The following is a 24,613-nucleotide window of genomic DNA, read 5'->3' as shown; positions in this document are numbered from 1 at the left end:
CTGCAAACAGTACCAGTTAGTCGTGCTTCAAAACTGAACGGCACGCCATTAAAAAAAATAAAGGTTGATAACTAATGCGACACCTCGGGCCAACGCGGCCACATCGCATTTTGCACGAGAAATTACACACCATGTTTCGTTGACATGTGGTCCCGTTCCAACATGTCAGTGAGACGACGGCGAGTCCTTTTGTACAATTTCCGAAAGGACGTGTAGGCCGGGGCGCCTCTTCGTGTACCGTGGCAAACTGGCAACCATCCACCGACTCTTCGCCTTTCCCTCTCGATTTGGAACTACTGTCGCACGCTCTTCCTCCCTCCTCCATTTGCCTTCACCCTTCCTTCTGCCATTGTTCGATCGTCTTCTCCATGGAGGGAACAAGCCGAAAACGTCCCCGTTATTCTTGCCCTGATCTGAAAGATGACGTGGTGGGCGAACTCATTGATCGGTGCGACGTCATCACCTCAGCTAGCATGGCAGGTTCGTTCAGGACCATTCTCGACTCAACTAATAACATCATTACAAGGAACCCAAGGGTCCAGGAGCAGTTTGATCTCCCTTATCTTCTTTGCTATAAGCCTGTTCGCATGGGTGCGGACGACGGAGGCCTCGCCTTGTGCAAGTTGATGCCGCTTGATAACGATACGTGTGATGTCAAGATGCCATCGCATCAGGGTCAGGCCTGGGCTGGCGCAAATGGAGATTGGGTTGTTTATATTGGGTACAATTGCGAGTGGGAACTTGTGAATGTGTACACTCGTCAGCGGATTCCACTTCCAAAAATCTCCGAGTGCCCTGAGGTTGAGCACACAAATGATCTACGTACGTTCAAATACGATCATGGTGACTGTCGTCTACGGAAGATAGCAATTTCTCGAGTTCCCAACCGCTCTTGGAATTACAAGAACTATCAAGTTGTTGCTATCTTCGACAAGCTTGTTGCCGTCCTTCGTGGTTCGACTGGATGGATATTGCTCAAAAATCAGTTTCTGTACACGGATGAGTACTGTGATGCAATTGAATACGAGGGTCTTGTGTTTGCTGCCACCACTCGTGGCACTATTTTTGCATGGGATCCTCGTAGTTTCGGTACGTTTGTCTTCCACCGTAATTATAATTGTTTCATCCACATGCATGCGGGTTAGCAAGTTTCCCTTTACTAATTAACCTTCTTCTTGTGTTTCCAAGGTCCTGTGAACATTCCACCACCTATACTTGAAAATTTTTATAACCAAGGGGGAGATGACGATGGTGATGATCACAAGCATGAGGATGAGCAAAACTTATATACTCAGTGGCGCCTGGCAACTAAGTCCGATGGATCACCTCTTATTGTCTGTATACAGTGCACTGTGATTGTTACTACTGAGGTAGCAGGTGTTGTCTCCCATTGTCGCCCTCTCCGGACCTATTCCAACACCCGTTGTAGGGTATTCGGGATGGATACTAGTGTGCTAGCACCAACACTTTCTCCCTGGTACAGTATCGGTAGTCTTGGAGCAAACTCGCTCTTCCTTGGACCAAACAATCCAATGATGGTTAAAGGCGATCCAGCTGCTATTGACACAGCGTTACTACCATTTATGAGAAGCAACTATACCTATACCTCAGACATTGCGGTGGTTCCCTACACTGCTCCTGATATATGCCGCTTCAGCCTGGATGATCAGTCTTGTGTTGCTCTCGATATTGACAATACCTGGCCCTTCCCAAAGCACCTATGGTTCAAAGCAAGTGTTTCCAACGCCAAGGATTGGTTGAGTTGAAGTTCATTTCATTGCTTGTTATTTGTTGTGTGATGAAAACTTCAGTATTTACTAGAATGTTTTGTTGGAAATAATCTATAATCCAACATGTATCATCGTTGTTGTTGTGTGTTGATGACTTGTTGTCTGTAATGAATGGTACATTTGCAAATGTGTGTCATAGACTCAATTTATGAATGGTTTTTGAGTCACTTCTTGGAGTGTGAGTACCGTAGTAGTATAGCCAGCATCCGGTTAGTATATGAAGTTGCCACATCACATAGAGCCAACCTAATATTGGAGTACCAGATCTGAGATGCCACGTGTACCAGATGAATGACTCCAAGTTCGACCACCGTGATGCTAGGTTTGAGCCGAGGAACACTGTTGGAGAGACCCCCCTCATAATTTTCCTACATTGGTCGTTTGATTCATAGGATAGAATACTATAGGATTTTTTTCCTATGTAATCATGTTTTAATTGGCAATCTAGCATCCACTCCAACTTTTGTTTCACTTCCTTTGATCATACAAAGATAGTACTTGCTCTAAATGATGTGGCGCTGCAAGAGCCGCCTATATTAATTAACCATGCTCTAAAAAGGTGGACTAGCTTTGGCTATAGTAGTACTGTACTAGGTTAGTAGGTGACCTTGTGCTTGGCTCTTCTCCTCTTCTAGAAGTCGAACAATAATGATGGTACTACTTTTGGCAATCTGACACCAAATGAACTGCTGCACGTCCACCGCTTGTAAGCAAAAGTTTCTCCTCGTGCTACGAGCCACCACGCACGCGTTGGCGAGGGAGAAGGCGTAGTAAGCAAGCTTCTCATCGTTCTGCAAGTTGACGGGACACATCAAAGTTACGTATTTATTAGTACTCTCTTCAAAAAGGGCCGACCATGTCCATGGCTACCATCCCATGCTCTATCATTGAGTACGTGCACTATTCACGTGCCATCGAGGAGAAAAAATATTGCGTAGTACTAGGTGCCATCGAAGTGCATGACTCACTTACGCACTGCATATCTCCATTTTCTTGCATGACACGCCACCTTGATGCTAGATGTCCCTCGTGTCATGGAGGCATATAGTATGATTTTGTAAAATGGAGGCATATAGATGTCCCGGGTGTCGGGAACAGGATGAACAAAGCTCATGTCTTAAACGAAAGAGTGGAAGAACATAGATTCCCGACGACCGATAAGGAGCTACAAACCACGGGGTGGAGCGTCTGCACTCATAATATTTTATATTATTCAGCGATATAAAATCAACCAAATCTCTCCATGTTCCTATACCATTCTATAGTATGAGAATAACTTTGAACGTAAGCCATTGATTCACTCTATCCAATGGTCATAGTTGGAAAATCCAAACAAAACCAAGCATTGGATCAAGTCTTTTTTCGAGATCAACTCTTTTAGCACTTAGATTGTTGCCGCCTACCCACCTAGCCCACCTATATATCCGCTCACGTGTGATGACCACATGAGCTATCCACTCAGATTGTATGTTAAAAAAATAAAGGTCGATAACTAATGCGGCACCTCGGGCCAACGCGGCCAGATCACATTTTGCACGAGAAATTACACACTATATTTCGTTGACATGTGGTCCCGTTCCAACATGTCAGTGAGACGACGGCGAGTCCTTTTGTACAATTTTCGAAAGGACGTGTAGGCCGGGGCACCTCTTTGTGTACCGTGGCAAACTGGCAACCGTCCACCGACTCTTCGCCTTTCCCTCTCGATTTGGAACTGCTGTCGCACGCTCTTCCTCCCTCCTCCATTTGCCTTCACCCTTCCTTCTGCCATTGTTCGATCGTCTTCTCCATGGAGGGAACAAGCCGGAAATGACCCCGTTATTCTTGCCCTGATCTGAAAGATGACGTGGTGGGGGAACTCATTGATCGATGCGACGTCATCACCTTGGCTAGCATGGCAGGTTTGTTCAAGACCATTCTCGACTCAACTAATAACATCATTACAAGGAACCCAAGGGTCCAGGAGCGGTTTGATCTCCCTTATCTTTTTCGCTATAAGCCTGTTCGCATGGGCGCAGACGACGGAGGCCTCGCCTTGTGCAAGTTGATGCCGCTTGATAACGATACGTGTGATGTCAAGATGCCATCGCTTCAGGGTAAGGCCTGGGCTGGCGCAAATGGAGATTGGGTTGTTTATATTGGGTACAATTGCGAGTGGGAACTTGTGAATGTGTACACTCGTCAGCGGATTCCACTTCCAAAAATCTCCGAGTGCCCTGAGGTTGAGCACACAGATGATCTACGTATGTTAAAATACGATCATGGTGATTGTCGTCTACGGAAGATAGCAATTTTCTCGAGTTCCCAACCACTCGTGGAATTACAAGAACAATCAAGTTGTTGCTATCTTCGACAAGCTTGTTGCCGTCCTTCGTGGTTCGACTGGATGGATATTGCTCAAAAATCAGTTTCTATACACGGATGTGTATTGTGATGCAATTGAATACGAGGGTCTTGTGTTTGCTGCCACCACTCGTGGCACTATTTTTGCATGGGATCCTCATAGTTTCGGTACGTTTGTCTTCCACCGTAATTATAATTGTTTCATCCACATGCATGCGAGTTAGCAAGTTTCCCTTCTCTACTAATTAACCTTCTTCTTGTGTTTCCAAGGTCCTGTGAACATTCCACCACCTATACTTGAAATTTTTTATAACCAAGGGGGAGATGACGATGGTGATGATTACGAGCATGAGGACGAGCAGGGCCCATATGCTCACTGGCGGTTGGCAACTAATTCCGATGGATCACCCCTTCTTGTCTGTATACAGCCCACTGCTGATGTTACTACTGAGGGAGCAGGTGTTGTCTCCCATGGTCGCACTCTTCGGACCTATTCCAACACCCGTTGCATGGTATTCGGGATGGATACTAGTGTGCTAGCGCCAACACCTTCTCCTTGGTACAATACTGATAGTCTTGGAGCAAATTCGCTCTTCCCTGGACAAAACTATCCAATGATGGTGAAAGGCGATCCAACTGCTGTTGACACAATGTTACTACCATTTATGAGAAGCAACTGTGTCTATACGTCGGACATTGCGGTGGTTCCCTACCCTGGTCGTGATATAGTAGGCCGCTTCAGCCTGGATGATCAGTCCTGCGTTGGTCTTGAGATTGACAGTAGCTGGCTCTTCCCAGATAATCGCTTGTGGTTCAAAGCAAGCGTTTCCAATGCCGAGGATTGGTTGAGTTGAAGTTCAATTCATTGCTTGTTATTTGTTGTGTGATGAAAACTTTAGTATTTATAATGTATCCTCGTTGTCGTTGTGGATTGATGACCTGTTGTATGTAATAAAATCATATGCCTGTGATAAACTTACTAAATTTATGAATGGCTTTTGAGTCGCTTCTCTGAGTGGGTGCTGCGACGAGGCAAAAATATATTTTCCGAATACATAATTGTACGTGCATTGCAACAGGTTATCGGATGAGGCCAATCAACAATAGTACACTATTTGTACTAGCTTCATATGCTGCACTATCTCTACGTCTACGTACATAATACATCAAGTTTTAAACTTGAGACCAGCCACCCATCCTCACAAAGAACACTTTTTAACCTAGCACAGACTCCAGGAAATTTGGCCACAGTGTGAGGTGGGCCATATGTTAATGTGTTCGCTGTACGTAACCAGCACCTCGAATCCTCGATACTACTACTATAAGTAGTAGGAGTAGTAGGGTGGCATGGGCCAGAACAAGCATTCACGCACAGGAGTACGGCACACGCCACCAGCACGACTTCCATCTGACACCATATTTCTTGGAGTCCGTGCTACAGCAATCTCTTCAATCTCGTCATTTCTCTAACTCAGCCATCGCGCGGCGGGCGAGGTGGGAGTTTGACGATGGTCAGTTTCCTCAACTGCGGCCCCACTTGTAAGGCCAACTCCAACGCACGACCCCAAACGGACCTCCGTTTTGCCCGGATTCTGTCCGTTTGGGTAGGGCAATGGGGTCGTGTCCGGGCCATTTCTCGGATACGGTGGCTGTGCGCCGAACGCGCGGACGCATCCCGACCGCGTACATTTTTCTTTGCAAACACATATCTTTTTTTCATCATTGATTTTTTGGTACATGGAAATACATCACGAAAATTTTGACTAGAAAAGCAAGACCAAAGAAAACAAGAACCAAAAGAATACATTTTAGAAGATATCCAACTTCCATAACTGCTCATGTAAGTTGGATTAGTGCCTTCTCGATGCATTCATTGTTGATCTGCGGAGGCTCGATCTTGCGTTCTTCTTTCTTCTTCGAGTGTAAAGAAGTAGACGTGTCTAGCCTCTATTCTATCAACAAGTTCACTAGTCTCATCTCTAGCCTCTATGCTAGCTAAAAGTGCTAGAACATCTACTAAATTGCGCTGTATCAATATATCGTTGTACTCTTCTTCCCAATACCAAAACTTGCATCCATTCTACACAATAAAATTTTAAGTTAGCACAACTAGTCTAATCCGAGAGCACAACCGAAGATTTGGTCGAGTTCTTCCTCCTTTTGCCGACACGTGGGACATCCAGCATCCAGGTCGTGTCATGCAAGAAAATAGAGCGGTAGTTGAAGCCATGTGATGTGCATCTTGGGTTAAACTGTAAATAGAATCTTAGTACTCTTGAGTAACTCCAAAAGCGGCCACCGAAGATCTTTATTGGATTTGTTTTTCATCACCAGCACATCAAGGTGAAAGATGTGCAGGTTCAGTGGGTCCTCTTGCGTTTTCACTGACATGTGGGACCGCACATGAGCAAACAGACGATGGGAACCGCGCGTCTGCTGGCTGGCTGAGAAGAGAGATCGAGGAGGGCTGAGCACGGACTCCAGGAAATTTGTTCTACGTAACCAGCACCTCGATATAGTGGGGTGGCATGGGCCATAACAAGCATTCATGTCTAGCAGTACGACACACGCCACACACACGAGTCCCATTCGACACCAATTTTCTTGGAGTCCGTGCTACATCCATCTCTTTGTGGCAACCCGGCTCAGAGCGACCGGTTTACCATGCATTGCCAGCCCAGAGACCATGTCTTCTGGCAACACACAACATCTTGGTACAGAAAACAACCGCCTTATTGATGCTAGCGGACCAGACTTTATATTACAACAGTTGTCGAGGCCAAGCGGCACGCTCGGTGCGGCTGAACAATATGTACATTATTTAGTGAACATAAAGGGGCCTCGATCATAACAACTATGCGGCAGAGGAATAACGTCGTAGCGGAAGCTCCATATCACAGGGACACTGATGTGGACACGATCTAGACTCGAGCAGCGCTCCTCTCCAACGAGACTTTCCTGAAATTTGGCATGACACGCCAGGTCAGTACATTGAATGTACTTGCAAGCTCACAACATGCATAATCATAATGGCAAACAATATCATGATACTTAACCAATTAATAATAATGCAACACTATATGTCAAACATGCTGTGATCATGATCGAACGTCCCTCGGGACAACTTACCAACCGTGATCATTCTTGGATCACAAACAAACCATCAACGTGGTCTTAACAAGAGTAACTCGTGATCCTTACGGCGATCACAACCACGACCAAAATTTGGTCCCGAACATCGCGATGGCCTTTCTGCCATCCTCATCAATGCAAAGTTCATAGCTTAGTGTGAAAATTTTATTAAACGTTGACTCATGGTGGGACCTACTACGAGGTGTCCATGACCGTGGACTCAGCTATCGATAGATTATACACTCTGCAGAGGTAGCACATTGTACCCACACCACGGAACCCATGGCCTCGCACTCCCATTCGGGTCGACCAACGACATTTCGACGAAACCCTTCCATTGCCATGACACTCTCCCGGCCACTCCGACCCAATACCCAGCGGGCTAGTCTTGGGTGGCCCCCTGTCTACCAAAGACACACCGACCACCGTCGTGGCCAAAACGATCCCACTCGGGGACCCGGTATCATAATCTCAACAACGGGCACACAAGGTTATGCCTGCTTACCGGGCTAGGGTAAGCACGATGTAACCTTCCCTAGGTGGTGGCACCGACCAGAGGCAATGTCAATGGACCGAATCAAGGCCTTCCCACAAAGGCAAATGTGGTTGCACTGGGAAAAACTCGATTCAGCGGCACCATGACCCAGTCAACGGTATATTCAAGTTGAGTTATATTCAGGTTCAACTTAAAATGAAAATGACTGGTGCCATAGCATGCCATGAAATGCAAAACTACACATGCATCACTTAATAACGAAAATGACCGATGTCATCCATATTCACACTAAGCATAAACTTCAGCAACTCATATTACTTTGCTGATCAGGATACTCACATATTAACCAAAATATTTTGCAGCAAGTTTAATATTTTCTCATGCAAGAACGTAACTCCGATTAATTTCTCACATGAATAACAAAGATTTTACCACAAACAAATCCTAATTTCTTTACCAACCAAGTGAGGTTCAAACATTCTGTAAGTCAAGTAAAATGACTAAACAAGTACCTAACAGAATATTTTCTTAGCTTTGCTTTACCAACTAAGCTAGTTTCCACATTCTGTAAATCAAGCATATTAACTAACAAACACTTAACAGAATATAAATAACACAATAGTTATTTAAATGCATGGATTAAATATTTCATTCAAGTAAGAAAATCATAAATATTGAAATGACACCATGAAAATGTTGATGTGGCTTGCCTTAGTGCAGATGAGGTTCACAAGCCTTCTGGTGATCCTCAAGACAAGCCTCACCCTCTGAAAATAATTTTAAACATAAAAAGAAAATATCAAGAACACTTCTGAAAATCACCAGAAATTCTAAACAGCTCAGAAAAATCTCATCTTTGGTGAGCTGCTAGATTTCTTTGGAAAGAACAAGATGCAAAAAGAATCAATTCATTTGGACTTATGGTTGAGGAGTTATTGTTGTTTGAAGTGTTTTGTAAATTCAAATGAATTTGAATAAAAATAAACAGACTGGGGGGGTGACGTCGAAGGCGTAAAGCCCAGGGGCGCCACCACTCATACCGCTTCACGCGCGTACAGAGTGGCTGACTAGCGGGCCCCGCTAGTCAGGTGTGGAGGAGGGGAGAGGGAAACAGAGGGAGTCGCAGCTCCGCCAGAGCTCTCGCCGGCGACGAGGACTCCTTGGCCAAAACGGGAGGGAGGGATGGAGAGAGGGGACGGTGGCGCACCTGCCCTTACCCGTAGCGTAGCTAGGGGTGGTCGGATGGCGTCGGAATCAACCTCGCAAGCGGAGGCAGAACACGGTGGCCGCCGGAGATGAAGAAGACGGCGAGCAAAGGCTACTCCAGGAGCTCCAGAGGGGCGGGACAGCTTCACCGGAGAGGGGCGGAGGCCCTGGAAGGGTCGCCCTGGCCTGGGAGGGGCTGGAGCTAGCGCGGCGACCAGAGGGGATCGTCGGCGAGCTCGAGCTCGAGGACGGCGGCCCGCGGCCTGCCCGGCCGGGCTACGGCTTCCTACTCGCTTGTGGGGTGTGTGGGAGTGCTAGATGGTGCTCGAGGAGGCTGGGGCGGCTCTATTTATAGGCGAGCGGCGAGGGGGTTTTGGGCTCTGCCGGTGGACACCTGTCCACGGCGCCCGGTGACGAGCGGCGTCAGTGAGAGGGGGAGAAGGCGACGCAACTCACGCGGCAACTGTGGGCGGACGGAGACGAGCACAGGAACGAGGAGAAGGCGACGAGCAGAGTGCGCACCGCACTGTTGGGTTGGTCGGACCGTGCCCGTGCTCGCTGCGGCGAGCTCCGGCGTCGGCGAGCGCCAGAGGGGAGTTAAGGGAGTTGAGACGAAGATGGTGGCGAAGTTTGGTGCGCTACGACAGTCGGGGAAGCGAGCATGCGCGAAACAGAGCGCTCGGCGGCACTGAGAGCGCGTCGACACGCATGCCAGCACCCCTGGACGAACGCGGTCACCGCGTGGACTATGACATCAGGCCGAGCTAAGCCTAAACTTCATGTCTGGCGTGTTGTTCGTGGTAGATTGAGATGTTACCACGCTTTGGTTTGGATCCAGGTGCAGTAGAGAAGTTTTTACACGCCAGGTAAGTTTCTGGTCAGTAACTTTGAGAGGTTACTGAGGTCAAATGGCTGGGAGTTAGAGGCTGTGCTTTGGAGGTTTGCCAAGAGTTACTAAGGTGAAAATGCACAAGAAAACCCAGGCACAATGGAGCAAGTAAAATGGTAGTTGCTGTAGAAACCACCATTTCTGTCCAGAACAGAAAATATTTTCTGTAGCAAAAATATTCCAAAAAGTGATGAAATATTTTTGCTCAGGAAGGTGCCCTAGGGTTCAAAGAATATTTGTGAATTATCTCAGATTTTTCTGGGCCATAAAAATTAGGGTTGCTTTGGAGCATATTGATCTGGCTAGGGTTTTTGAGAGAAAAATTAATATTTTTCATTTAAGAAAAATATTCCAAAGATTATTTTGGGATGGATCAGAAGGGGAATGATGATTAGGGAGGGAAATGAAGCACTTGGGTGAAAGCCAAGGGTACCCAAGTGTTTAAGTCCATATGAAAAGATTCAAAAACTCCAAGTTTCAAATTGAATCCAAATAAAAATCAAGCAAATGAGAGAGGGCAAAAACCAGGCTGTCACAAACCTCCCCCACTTAGAATGAATCTCGTCCTTGAGATTCGGTTGCTTGGGAAAACCACTCTGGATAATGTGACTGCAGACATTCTTCCTGCTCCCATGTTGATTCTGACTCTGTGTGATGCTCCCACTGAACTTTGTAAAATTTCCTTACTTTACTGCGAGTGACCCTTTCCATTTGATCCAAAATTCTGAACGGTCTCTCTTCATAAGTTACATCATTTGCCAATTCTACCTTAGCCATAGCATTCCTTTTCTCAGGCGGGGATATGCATCGTCTCAGTTGTGAAACATGAAACACGTTGTGCACGTCTGCCAACTCAGCGGGTAGTTCCAATTGATATGCAATAGTACCCACTCAAGACATAACCGGGAATGGACCAATAAATCCGGGGACCAACTTTCCACGAGTCTGGAATCTCTTGACTCCTTTCATAGGAGTGACTCGGAGGTATACGTGTTCTCCGGGTTCAAAACTGACCTGTCGGTGCTTTGCATCATAATAACTTTTCTGTCGAGATTTGGCAAATTACAATCTGTCTCTGATTTCCTTAACTTGTTTCTCAGCTTCCATCATGAGATCTGTTCTGAAGATACGGCTATCTCCCGTTTGAGAGCAATTTAAAGGAGTGCGGCACTTACGGCCATACAGAGCTTCATACGGTGACATTTTTAGACTGGTCTGGAAACTGTTGTTATAGGAAAACTCGGCATATGGCAAGCAGTCTTCCCATTTAGGTCCTTGGGCTAAAGCACAGACTCGCAACATATCTTCGAGTATTTGATTTACTCGTTCTATCTGTCCATCCGTCTGAGGATGATAAGCAGTACTATATTTTAGTGCTGTCCCCAAGGCTTGATGGAGGCGTGACCAAAAAGCGGAGGTCAACTGGGAACCTCGGTCGGAAGTGATAGTTCGGGGTACTCCATGCAGACTGACTATTCTGGATACATACAGTTGTGCAAGCTGATCTGCTCTGTATCTGGTGCTGATCGGAATGAAGTGAGCAACCTTGGTTAGGGTGTCCACTATGACCCAGATTGCATCATTGCCTCGCTGAGTCTTAGGCAATCCCGTAATGAAATCCATACAAACGTCATCCCATTTCCATTGTGAAACCGGCAGCGGTTGGAGGAGTCCGGCTGGCTTCTGATGCTCTGCCTTCACCTTGTTGCATATGTCGCAACAGGCTACAAAATAGGCAATCTCTTTCTTCATTCCATCCGATCAGAATATTTGTCTAAGGTCCTCATACATTTTCGTACCTCCCGGGTGAATGGAATATGAGGATTTGTGTGCTTCTGATAGAATTTTCTTCCTTAAATCCGGTTGATTGGGTACACAAATCCGTCCACGGAATCGGAGGGTACCGAATTGTCCTTGGAGAAATCTGGGGTCTTCTCTGCCATCTGGCCATCGGCACGTCTTTGCAACTCGGTGTCAGCTGGCTGGGCCTTGCGGATTTCTGCCTCAAGTGTGGGGGTAACTTCCAAAATATTCGCGAGGCCAGCATCCACTATGATCAAGTTGAGCTGAGCGATCTCCTCTTGGAGTTCGGGCAGCAAGGATCTCAATATGACATTTAAGTTGACGAGCTTTCGACTGAGTGCATCGGCAACTAAGTTGGCCTTGCCCGGGTGGTAATTTATTCCAAGGTCATAATCCTTGACCAACTCTAGCCATCTTCGCTGACGGAGGTTTAAACATGGCTGAGTGAAGATGTATTTGAGACTTTTGTGGTCGGTAAAAATTTGGCACCTTTTTCCAATGAGGTAGTGTCTCCAAATTTATAGCGCATGAACCACCGTAGCCAATTCCAAATCATGAGTGGGATAATTTCCCTCGTGGGGTCGTAGCTGTCGTGATCCATATGCTACTACCTTGCTGTCTTGCATAAGTACGCCACCAATACCTTGCCTGGAGGCGTCACAATACACATCAAAACTGCGATAAATGTCTGGAAGAGTTAATACGGGTGCGGTTGTCAGCCGTATCTTTAGCTCATTAAAACTTTTCTCACAGTCCTCCGTCCATTCAAACTTCTTATCCTTTTTGAGCAGCTCTATCATGGGTTTAGCAATCTTGGAAAACCCTTCAATGAAACGACAGTAGTATCCAGCTAATCCGAGAAAACTCCGGATCTATGTCACAGTCGTGGGCGGCACCCAATCGAGCACATCCTTTACTTTGCTCGGGTCCACGGCTATACCTTCAGCGGATAGTACATGTCCGAGAAACCCAACTTGCTTGAGCCAAAATTTGCATTTACTGAATTTGGCATATAACTAATGGTCGTGGAGTCATTGTAGCACTGCTCGGAGGTGATCCTTGTGCTCTTCTTCACCCTTGGAGTAAATGAGGATGTCATTGATGAAGACTACCACGAATTTGTCGAGGAAGTCCATGAATACTCTGTTCATCATGTGCATGAAGAAAGCAGGGGCATTGGTGAGACCAAAGGACATCACGGTATATTCATAAAGACCGTACCGAGTAGTGAATGTGGTCTTAGGAATATCCTCCTTTTTAATCTTGAGTTGGTGATATCCAGTCCATAAATTGATCTTAGAGAATACTTTAGCCCCACTGAGCTGATCAAACAGATCATCAATCCTTGGCAGTGGATATTTATTTTTGATGGTGACCTCATTCAGCTGGCAGTAATCTATGCACATGCGGAGACTGCCATCCTTTTTGTCCATGAAAATAGCAGGTGATCCCCATGGTGACGACCTAGGACAAATATATCCTTTCTGGAGCAATTCATCAAGCTGTTTCTTTAGCTCCACTAATTCTGATGAGGGCATTCGGTAGTACTTCTTGTATAACGGTGCAGTTCCGGGCACAAGATCTATTGCAAATTCCAGTTCCCGATCTGGTGGCATGTCTGGCAGTTCTTCTGGAAATACATCAGGGTACTCGCTGACCACAGGGATTAATTCCAATTCTGCCACAACGGTGCAAACGAATTCTTGCTTGGGTATATTCTTGCGAGCATAGAATTTGGTAGGCTGCCCATTCAGACTGGTCAAAGTAACTTCTCGGGTTGGCAGTTTATGCAAACTTGTTATTTGGTCAACCAATTCATACCCAATATAATATCCAACTTTTCAGACTCAATGATGATCAGAGAGGTTGGAAAGTAGACTCCATTGATATTGATTTCCAGATCTCGGCAGACCAGATTGCTCTTGATTATAGATCCCGGGGTTTGTACCAGCATATTTTTGCCCAAAAGCGTACAAGGAAAGTTGTTTTGGACAGCAAAAATCCGAGAAATAAAAGAATGGGAAGCCCCAGAGTCAAATAAAATTACGGCAGGTATGTCATTAACAGAAAACATACCAATGACGACTTCTGGCTTCTCTTGGGCTTCATCGGTGGAGATATGATGTACGTGCCCAGTGAAGTTTTGCTGGGTTGGCCATGACTCCATAAAGTTGACTTGTGGCTTGATTAGGGCATTCACCTTGTTGTTCTTGGGGCACTGTCTGGCATAATGTCCGTTCTGCCCACAATTGAAGCAAGAATTATTGCGCTGACGCTCTTCATGTATTGGGTTGGTCAAGACATTCTTGACTTGAGTGGTGGTCTTGTTAACATTCTGTTGCCAATTTGGCTTGTATTCCACATGAGTCTGCTGCCAGGTACAAGCCTTTTGCACGGGTTGCCCATCCTTCTTTGGCTCAAACTTACGCTTGTTGTCGTTGTTAACAGGCCTATTATCTGACATAAGCTTGTGCTCCCGTTCAGCAATGAAAGCCTTGTTCACCAGAGTTTGGAAATCTGGGAAATCAAGCATACTGAGAGTACACCAGAGTTGCGGATTTAAGCCTCCAAGAAATCTGTCAATCTTCCTTTCTTCAGTGGCCACGTCATAAAGAGAGTAACGGGCCAGATGATAGAATTTTTGCAAATATTCACAAACAGACTGATTTCCTTGGACGAGTGCGAGAAACTCACGATGCTTGGTCTTCGTAACTCCAGTAGGGATATGATATTTCCGGAACTGATCCTTAAACTTTTCCCAGGTGATTTCCTCATCAACAGGCCACATGGCTTTTGTATTTTCCCACCATATGGCAGCTACGCCTTCAAGGTAATGAGTTGCAAATAGAACTTTATCATTTTCTTCAGTACGAGCAATCTCAAGCTTTTTCTCAATGGTACGCAACCAATCATCTGCATCCAATGGGTCAACAATCTCACTGAAACTGGGTGGCTTGGTCCTTTGAAAATCTGACAGCTTTGAGTGATGACCGTTCTGATTTCCATTCTTTCCAACCATAGCTTGCACACTTCTTAATATTTCAATCAGATCATTGTTCCTTCTTTCCTCAAACATACGCAGAATTTGCTCGGTGGAGGGCGGATTTGGCGGTGGAGGTGGTGGCGGAACATACGGTTCGGGAGAATGTCCTGCCTGTCGTGCGGAACGACGAACATGAGTTCCCACACGAACGTTGCTACTGCTGCCTCCCCGCGTCATCCTATTGTGGATTTTCCCAAGACAACACAATCGAGATGAGAAACATCCAAGAATAAATTGGGGAAAAGGCAGCAACAAATCCCGGAAGAAAACAAAAGAGCGAAGAAAATACGGCGAATAAAGTCCCAACATAATTATACATAGACTCATACATGAAAGATAAACAACATGCCAGGTTCAGCTACTCTCATACATGCAACGAAACATCATGACTCATAAGACTACATCCGTACATCATCCGTACGAGTGCGAATACTCAAAGATACTACTGCTCTGCTGGTGCTGCGGTGTCCTCCCCTGAAGCGGTCTCGGATCCTGAACTGACGTGGTTAACGGAAACCTCCGGGTTAAAGGTAACACGATGGCGCTGCCTCGAGGGCTCTCCCTCAGGGGCAGGGGTAGGATGAAGCATCGGGGCTACAGGAGTAGCGACAAGTGAAACCCACTCGGCAGGAGTACTGAGAGGATTCACAGCCGAGACGCCCGTGCTACTCGGAGGAGTAACCGGCGAAATTGGGGAACTAGAACTGGCTGGAATATAAGGGGTAAATCCTAGAGAAGATGGAGTAGTGGCAGATCTAGTAGTGACTAAAGCAGCGGCTAAAGCAGTAGGGGCACGAGTCAGCTCTCGAGCCAGCTCGTGGATCATAAGATAGCTAGCAGTGACATAACGAGCAAGGTGGCTAGCAACACTATCAGACTCCGGATCAATGATAGGGAAACGGACACGACCGTTGTCGTGCAGAGATGGGTAGTAATAGAACCCTGGGTGGTTCTGCATTCCGACCTCATTGTAGCGAAGCTCGACAAGGACCTCGAATGCAGCAAACTGGACAGCCTGAGAAGCGGTGGAGGCGTAACCGCTCCGAGAAGTATGAGTGTAAGAGCTGGAATCGAAACTAGTGCGTAGAGTGACCACTGCGTGATACTCATACACTGAATCAGCTAGATGCTCCCGGTACACATGATAGACTGGGTCGTCTCCGAGAGGGTACAGCCGACGCCACACATTGCGAAGGAGGTGCGGTGACGTGTACGGCATCAGCTGCAACTGGCACGGATACGGCACCGGAGCCATCTACACTCACAACCATTAGCAGGTTAGCACAAAAATATAAACCATATGCATGCAATGCAACGACCAGCTAAAATTCTACCGGTACTCAACTTAAACTCGTATCTAACGTCCAGTTAACACGTCGCAGTCTAACATGGCCTACAGTTAGCACAGCTCTGATACCAAGCATTGTGGCACCCGGCTCAGAGCAACCGGTTTACCATGCATTGCCAGCCCAGAGACCATGTCTTCTGGCAACACACAACATCTTGGTATAGAAAACAACCGCTTTATTGATGCTAGCAGACCAGAGTTTATATTACAACAGTTGTCGAGGCCAAGCGGCACGCTCGGTGCGGCTGAACAATCTGTACATTATTACAGAACATAAAGGGGCCTCGATCATAACAACTACGCGACAGCGGAATAACGTCGTAGCGGAAGCTCCATATCACAGGGACACCGATGTGGACACGATCTAGACTCGAGCAGCGCTCCTCTCCAATGAGACTTTCCTGAAATCTGGCATGACACGCCATGTCAGTACATTGAATGTACTTGCAAGCTCACAACAGGCATAATCATAATGGCAAACAATATCATGATACTTAACCAATTAATAATAATGCAACACTATATGTCAAACATGCTGTGATCATGATCGAACGTCCCTCGGGACAACTTACCAACCGTGATCATTCTTGGATCACAAACAAACCATCAACGTGGTCTTAACAAGACTAACTCGTGATCCTTACGGCGATCACAACCACGACCAAAATTTGGTCCCGAACATCGCGATGGCCTTTCTGGCATCCTCATCAATACAAAGTTCATAGCTTAGTGTGCAAAATTTATTAAACGTTGACTCATGGTGGGACCTACTATGAGGTGTCCGTGACCGTGGACTCGGCTATCGATAGATTATACACTCTGCAGAGGTAGCACACTGTACCCACACCACGGAACCCATGGCTTCGGACTCCCATTTGGGTGGACCAACGGAATTTCAACAAAACCCTTTCATTGCCATGACACTTTCTCGGCCACTCTGACCCAATCCCCAACGGGCTAGTCCTGGGTGGCCCCGTGTCTACCAAAGACACACCGACCACCGTCGTGGCCAAAACGATCCCACTCGGGGACCCGGTACCATAATCTCAACAACGGGCACACAAGGTTATGCCTGCTTACCGGGCCAGGGTAAGCACGACGTAACCTTCCCTAGTTGGAGGCACCGACTAGAGGCAATGTCAATGGACCGAATCAAGGCCTGCCCACAAAGGCAAATGTGGTTGCACTGGGAAAAACACGATTCAGCGGCACCATGACCCAGTCAATGGTATATTCAAGTTGAGTTATATTCAGGTTCAACTTAAAATGAAAATGACCGGTGTCATAGCATCCCATGAAATGCAAAAGTACACATGCATCACTTAATAACGAAAATGACCGATGTCATCCATATTCACACTAAGCATAAACTTCAGCAACGCATATTACTTTGCTGACCAGGATACTCACATATTAGCCAAAATATTTTGCAGCAAGTTTTAATATTTTCTCATGCAAGAACGTAACTCCGATTAATTTCTCACATGAATAACAAAGATTTTACCACAAACAAATCCTAATTTCTTTACCAACCAAGTGAGGTTCAAACATTCTATAAGTCAAGTAAAATGACTAAACAAGTACTTAACAGAATATTTTCTAGCAAATTTTAATCATTTTATTTATGCAAGAACATAACTTTAAATAATTACTAACATGCAGAAAAAATATTTCTATCATCACCACAAATAGATCTTAGCTTTGCTTTACCAACTAAGCTAGTTTCCACATTCTATAAATCAAGCATATTAACTAACAAACACTTAACAGAATATAAATAACACAATAGTTATTTAAATGCATGGATTAAATATTTCATTCAAGTAAGAAAATCATAAATATTGAAATGACACCATGAAAATGTTGATGTGGCTTGCCTTAGTGCAGATGAGGTTCACAAGCCTTCTGGTGATCCTCAAGACAAGCCTCACCCTCTAAAAATAATTTTAAACAAAAAAAGAAAATATCAAGAACACTTCTGAAAATCACCAGAAATTCTAAACAGCTCACAAAAATCTCATCTTTGGTGAGCTGCTAGATTTCTTTGCAAAGAACAAGATGCAAAAAGAATCAATTCATTTGGACTTATGATTGAGGAGTTATTGCTGTTTGAAGTGTTCTGTAAATTCAAATGAATTTGAATAAAAATAAACAGACTGGGGGGGAGGTGACGTCGAAGGCGTAAAGCCCAGGGGCGCCGCCATTCGTACCGCTTCGCGCGCGTACAAAGTGGCTGACTAGCGGGCCCCGCTAGTCAGGTGAGGAGGAGGGAAGAGGGAAACAGAGGGAGTCGCAGCTCCGCCGGAGCTCTCGCCGGCGACGAGGACTCCTTAGCCAAAATGAGAGGGAGGGATGGAGGGAGGGGACGGTGGCGCACCTGCCCGTACCCGTAGTTTAGCTAGGGGCGGTCGGACGGCGTCGGAATCAACCTCACAAGCGGAGGCAGAACACAGTGGCCGCCGGAGATGAAGAAGACGGTGAGTAGAGGCTACTCCAGGAGCTCCAGAGGGGCGGGACGGCTTCACCGGAGAGGGGCGGAGGCCCTGGAAGGGTCGCCCTGGCCTGGGAGGGGCTGGAGCTACCGCGGCGACTAGAGGGGATCGCCGGCGAGCTCGAGCTCGAGGACGGCGGCCCGCGGCCTGCCTGGCCGGGCTACGGCTTCCTATTCGCTTGTGGGGTGTGTGGGAGTGCTGGATGGTGCTCGAGGAGGAAGGGGCGGCTCTATTTATAAGCGAGCGGCGAGGGGGTTTCGGGCTCCGCCGGTGGACACCTGTCCACGGCGCCCGGCGACGAGTGGCGTCAGTGAGAGGGGGAGAAGGCGACACAACTCACGCGGCAACTGTGGGCGGACGGAGACGAGCACAGGAACGAGGAGAAGGCGACGAGCACAGTGCGCACCGCACTATTGGGTTGGCCGGACCGTGCCCGTGCTCGCTGCATCGAGCTCCGCGTCGGCGAGCGCCAGAGGGGAGTTAAGGGAGTTGACACAAAGATGGTGGCGAAGTTTGGCGCGCTACGGCAGTCGGGGAAGCGAGCACGCGCGAAACAGAGCGCTCGACAGCACTCAGAGCGCGTCGACACGCATGCTAGCACCCCTGGACGAACGCGGTCACCGCGTGGACAATGACATCAGGCCGACCTAAGCCTAAACTTCATGTCTGGCGTGTTGTTCGTGGTAGATTGAGATGTTACCACGCTTTGGTTTGGATCCAGGTGAAGTAGAGAAGTTTTTACACGCCAGGTAAGTTTCTGGTCAGTAACTTTGAGAGGTTACTGAGGTCAAATGGCTGGGAGTTAGAGGCTGTGCTTTGGAGGTTAGCCAAGAGTTACTAAGGTGAAAATGCACAAGAAAACCCAGGCACAATGGAGCAAGTAAAATGGTAGTTGCTGTAGAAACCACCATTTCTGTCCAGAACAGAAAATATTTTCTGTAGCAAAAATATTCCAAAAAGTGATGAAATAGTTTTGCTCAGGAAGGTGCCCTAGGGTTCAAAGAATATTTGTGAATTATCTCAGATTTTTCTGGGCCATAAAAATTAGGGTTGCTTTGGAGCATATTGATCTGGCTAGGGTTTTTGAGAGAAAAATGAATATTTTTCATTTAAGAAAAATATTGCAAAGATTATTTTGGGATGGATCAGAAGGGGAATGATGATTAGGGAGGGAAATGAAGCACTTGGGTGAAAGCCAAATGTACCCAAGTGTTTAAGTCCATATGAAAAGATTCAAAAACTCCAAGTTTCAAATTGAATCCAAATAAAAATCAAGCAAATGAGAGAGGGCAAAAACAGGCTGTCACTCTCTTCTCCCTCCTGTTTTCTCAGCCATCGCGCGGTGGGCGGGGTGGGGGTTTGCCGATAGTCGGTTTTCTCAACTGCGGCCCCACTTGTAAGTGAAAATGCAACACAACACGCATTCCCCCTTGTGCGGCGTGCCGGACCAACCGTGTGGGGGTGCGACGCGAACACGGCAGGCTTTTCCTTTTGAACTTGTAACTTGTAAAATTTGGTTCTGCTCCATGGCGCGACCGATAGATAGAAATAACAATTTTGCCTAGAGTAATGAGAAGTTTGGTTCTGGCGCGGTTCATGCATGGAGTACGTACGAAATTTTTGAAGTTGATGCAAAAGGTAAGATAATTACTAATAGTACCATATACTACTACATGGATTTGACGGAAAGATAAAGATACATACGGATCCATCAACGACATCCTCACGCCCTAGTGCATCGGGTCACCAACCGACGTGTGAGTAGCAGCGGCGTTGGCGGCAAGCTCAACATGCTTCTAAACAATGCTGTCCAAGGGCGCCCTGTGGTCCAAGAAGGCCAGCGTCCTATTGTCCTCCTCTTGCATGTAGTAGTCCTTGTGGACGATTTGCGCGTAGACGTGGGTGATTATGTCGATGGTGTCTTGCTGCGCCAGGCGCTGCGCGGCGAGCGCAACCTCGAGGTGGACATTCTCCGGCGCGACGGCGGGCAGTCGCAGGGCTACCAGTGCATCGAAGAGGTTGTCACCATAGAGGCCGTTGAGGGTGGTAGGCATCATAGAGCCTGGGCGCGTGGGCTGGAGGCGTACATCAAGGTTGTTCGCGAGCTTCTTGATGATGGTGAACTTGTCGAGGAAGCCGACGAGGACCTCGTCGAACAAGGAGACGAAGCTGTCGTCCAAGCGGCCCGCGCCCTGGCGGCCTCAAGCACTACGTGGAGACGTTCCTCGGTGCCGGGCCGCAGGCTAGCATCGTGGACCATCTGGCATAGCCGGCTGATGCTCGCGCTCATCGCCTCCATGGGTCTAGCTTCTAGTCAACTGATCTTGCGATTGTAGTGATCACTCTTGCCCTTGGGTGCGTAGGATTTCGTAGATTGGACTTGCGGGAGCCTTTATATGAGAAGTGCAGACTGCGTTGAATTCACGTGCGTGTTGGCCATCTACTCCTCGCCCCTCTACTGCACCTGCCTTTGGCTGTATGACAGGTTGGCCAGCCACCCGTTGGGCCCATGTGTCATACACCCAAAGGCAGGTGCAATAAGTCAATGAAGCTGGGCCCCCCTCCATGCCGGTGCAGTATAGTCATCTCACTAGACCTCTAGTTGGGGCCAAACGAGAGAACTTTGATGGATACTGGTTTATTGGTCCCCTTTGCATTTTGCGCCAAGTTTTGACCTTTGATTTAACTAATAAAATGTTAATGCATGTAACAAAAAATGTTGTGTAAGTCACCTTACGAAGACCAAATAACCCCAAAACACTTAGGCACGGTACATTAACTCCCTCCTCGTTTCTTATTTCCTGACGTATCAACCAATGAGAGATGTGCGCCGTGCATGCTTTCAATGACTTGAGACTAGCAAACATCACATGCAGTGGTTAGTTCATTGCATGTAATCCTATTAAGTAGCAAAAGGACATTAAGTTATCTCGCTGATAGGAATAAAACAATACACCATGTATTTATTTACAGAGGGAGTAGTACAATTTTTGTGACATGCATTACTAGATATTGCTAGTCAAATACTAAATCCAGATGGACGTGGTAGTACTACTAAATCCAGACGGTGGTGCTAGTACTAGTAGTAGTACTACCAATGTAGTAGCACTGTACTACCCATTGGTCAAATTATTACGTGCTGCTCCTCACAGTGAAGTGACAAGACCCTACGCCGGAGATGACACCTGAGTATAGGCGCCGTGTTCGGCATATCATAGTCAGCCTCATCGTCTGCAGTCACTATCATCATGACTGTAGACCTAGCCTGCTTACAACTAGCCGTGTTCGACATAATTTCCCGTGCGTAGATGCCCGTGCATTGCACGGAACACCAAGATTGGGGGGTGGACGGCGCCGGCAGCGGCCATCGCGCCAGATTTTTCCATGGCCTTCTAGATGTGGTGGGGAGGAGATAAGGCTGATTTTGAGAGACAAGGAGTTGTTTGTAAATAGGGAACATGTGCGGGCATCTTTTTGCAAAACTGGAGAAGTTTGGTTTGTATGCGTCAGATCTAGATCCGGCGGCTATTGGTGAAAGATGGCGGGCACAACATCATCACCAACTCAGGACCTGTTTGATTCGCAGGATTTTGAAAACGCAGGAATAGGACACGGCAATATTACAAGTTTCAAATTGATATTACAAATGTTAGGAGTAATGCTGTGATACGTCCATTTTGCATCATGCTTTTATATCGATATTTATTGCATTATGGGCTGTTATTACACGTCAATACTTATGCCTGTTCTCTCTTATTTTACAATGTTTACATGAAGAGGGAGAATGCCGGCAGCTGGAATTCTGGGCTGGAAAAGGAGCAAATATTAGAGACCTATTCTGCACAGCTCCAAAAGTCCTGAAACTTCACGGAAGTCATTTTTTGAATTAATAAAAAATACTGAGCGAAGAAAATACCAGAGGGGGCCCACACCCTGGCCACGAGGGTGGGGGCGTGCCCTACCCCCTGGGCGCGCCCCTGCCCCGTGGGCCCCCTGGCAGGCCTCCAGTGCCCATCTTCTGCTATATGAAGTCTTTTACCCTGGAAAAAATCATAAGCAAGCTTTTGGGAAGAAACTCCGCCGCCACGGGGCAGAACCTTGGCGGAACCAATCTAGGGCTCCGGCAGAGCTGTTCTGCCGGGGAAACTTCACTCCGGGAGGGGGAAATCATCGCCATCATCACCACCAACGATCCTCTCATCAGGAGGGAGTCAATCTCCATCAACATCTTCACCAGCACCATCTCCTCTCAAACCCTAGTTCATCTCTTGTATCCAATATTTCTCCCAAAGCCTCAGATTGGTACCTGTGGGTTGCTAGTAGTGTTGACTACTCCTTGTAGTTGATGCTAGTTGGTTTATTTGGTGGAAGATCATATGTTCAGATCTATTATGCATATTAATACCCCTCTGATTATAAACATGAATATGATTTGTGAGTAGTTACGTTTGTTCCTGAGGACATGGGGGAAGTCTTGCTATAAGTAGTCATATGAATTTGGTATTCGTTCGATATTTTGATGAGATGTATGTTGTCTTTCCTCTAGTGGTGTTATGTGAACGTCGACTACATGACACTTCACCATTATTTGGGCCTAGAGGAAGGCATTGGGAAGTAATAAGTAGATGATGGGTTGCTAGAGTGACAGAAGCTTAAACCCTAGTTTATGAGTTGCTTCGTAAGGGGCTGATTTGGATCCATATGTTTCATGCTATGGTTAGGTTTACCTTAATACTTCTTTTGTAGTTGCCGATGCTTGCAATAGGGGTTAATCATAAGTGGGATGCTTGTCCAAGAAAGGACAACACCCAAGCACCGGTCCACCCACATACCAAATTATCAAAGTAACGAACGTGAATCATATGAGCGTGATGAAAACTAGCTTGACGATAATTCCCATGTGTCCTCGGGAGCGCTTTTCTCTATATAAGAGTTTGTCCAGGATTGTCCTTTGCTACAAAAAGGATTGGGCCATCTTGCTGCACTTTATTTCCTTTCATTACTTGTTACCCGTTACAAATTACCTTATCACAAAACTACCTGTTACCGATAATTTCAGTGCTTGCAGAGAATACCTTACTGAAAACCACTTGTCATTTCCTTCTGCTCCTCGTTGGGTTCGACAATATTACTTATCGAATGGACTACGATAGATCCCCTATACTTGTGGGTCATCAAGACTCTTTTCTGGCGCCGTTGCCGGGGAGTGAAGCGCCTTTGGTAGGTGAAATTTGGAAAGGAAAAATTTATATAGTGTGCTGAAATTTACTGTCACTTGTTACTATGGAAAGTAGTCCTTTGAGGGGCTTGTTCGGGGTATCTTCACCCCGACCAGTAGATCAAAGAGTTGCTCCTCGACCTAATGAACCTACTGAAAATGTTTACTTTGAAATTCCTTCGGGTATGATAGAGAAACTGCTAGCTAATCCTTTTGCAGGAGATGGAACATTGCATCCCGATTTACACCTATTCTATGTGGATGAAGTTTGTGGATTATTTAAGCTTGCAGGTATGCTCGATGATGTTATTAAGAAGAAGGTCTTGCCTTTATCTTTGAAGGGAGAGGCATTGACATGGTATAGGCTATGTGATGATATGGGATCATGGAACTACAAACGATTGAAATTGGAATTTCATCAGAAGTTTTATCCTATGCATCTTGTTCATCGTGATCTTAATTATATATATAATTTTTGGCCTCGCGAAGGAGAAATCATCGCTCAAGCTTGGGGGAGGCTTAAGTCAATGTTATATTCATGCCCCAATCATGAGCTCTCAAGAGAAATGATTATTCAAAAAAATTTATGCCCGGCTCTCTCTCAATAATCGCTCCATGCTCGATACTTCTTGTACTGGCTCTTTTATGATGAAGACTATTGAATTCAAATGGGATTTATTGGAAAGAATTAAACGCAACCCTGAAGATTGGGATCTCGACGAAGGTAAGGAGTCAGGTATAACACCTAAGTTTGATTTTGTTAAATCTTTTATGGATACCGATGTTTTCTGTGAATTTAGCACTAAATATGGACTTGACTCTGAGATAGTAGCTTATTTCTGTGAATCCTTTG

The sequence above is a fragment of the Triticum aestivum genome, chromosome 1D, assembly GCF_018294505.1.
Source record: "Triticum aestivum cultivar Chinese Spring chromosome 1D, IWGSC CS RefSeq v2.1, whole genome shotgun sequence".
Lineage (NCBI taxonomy): Eukaryota > Viridiplantae > Streptophyta > Magnoliopsida > Poales > Poaceae > Triticum > Triticum aestivum.
The sequence above is the reverse complement of the archived record's forward strand: the minus strand, read 5'-3'. Positions refer to the sequence as shown.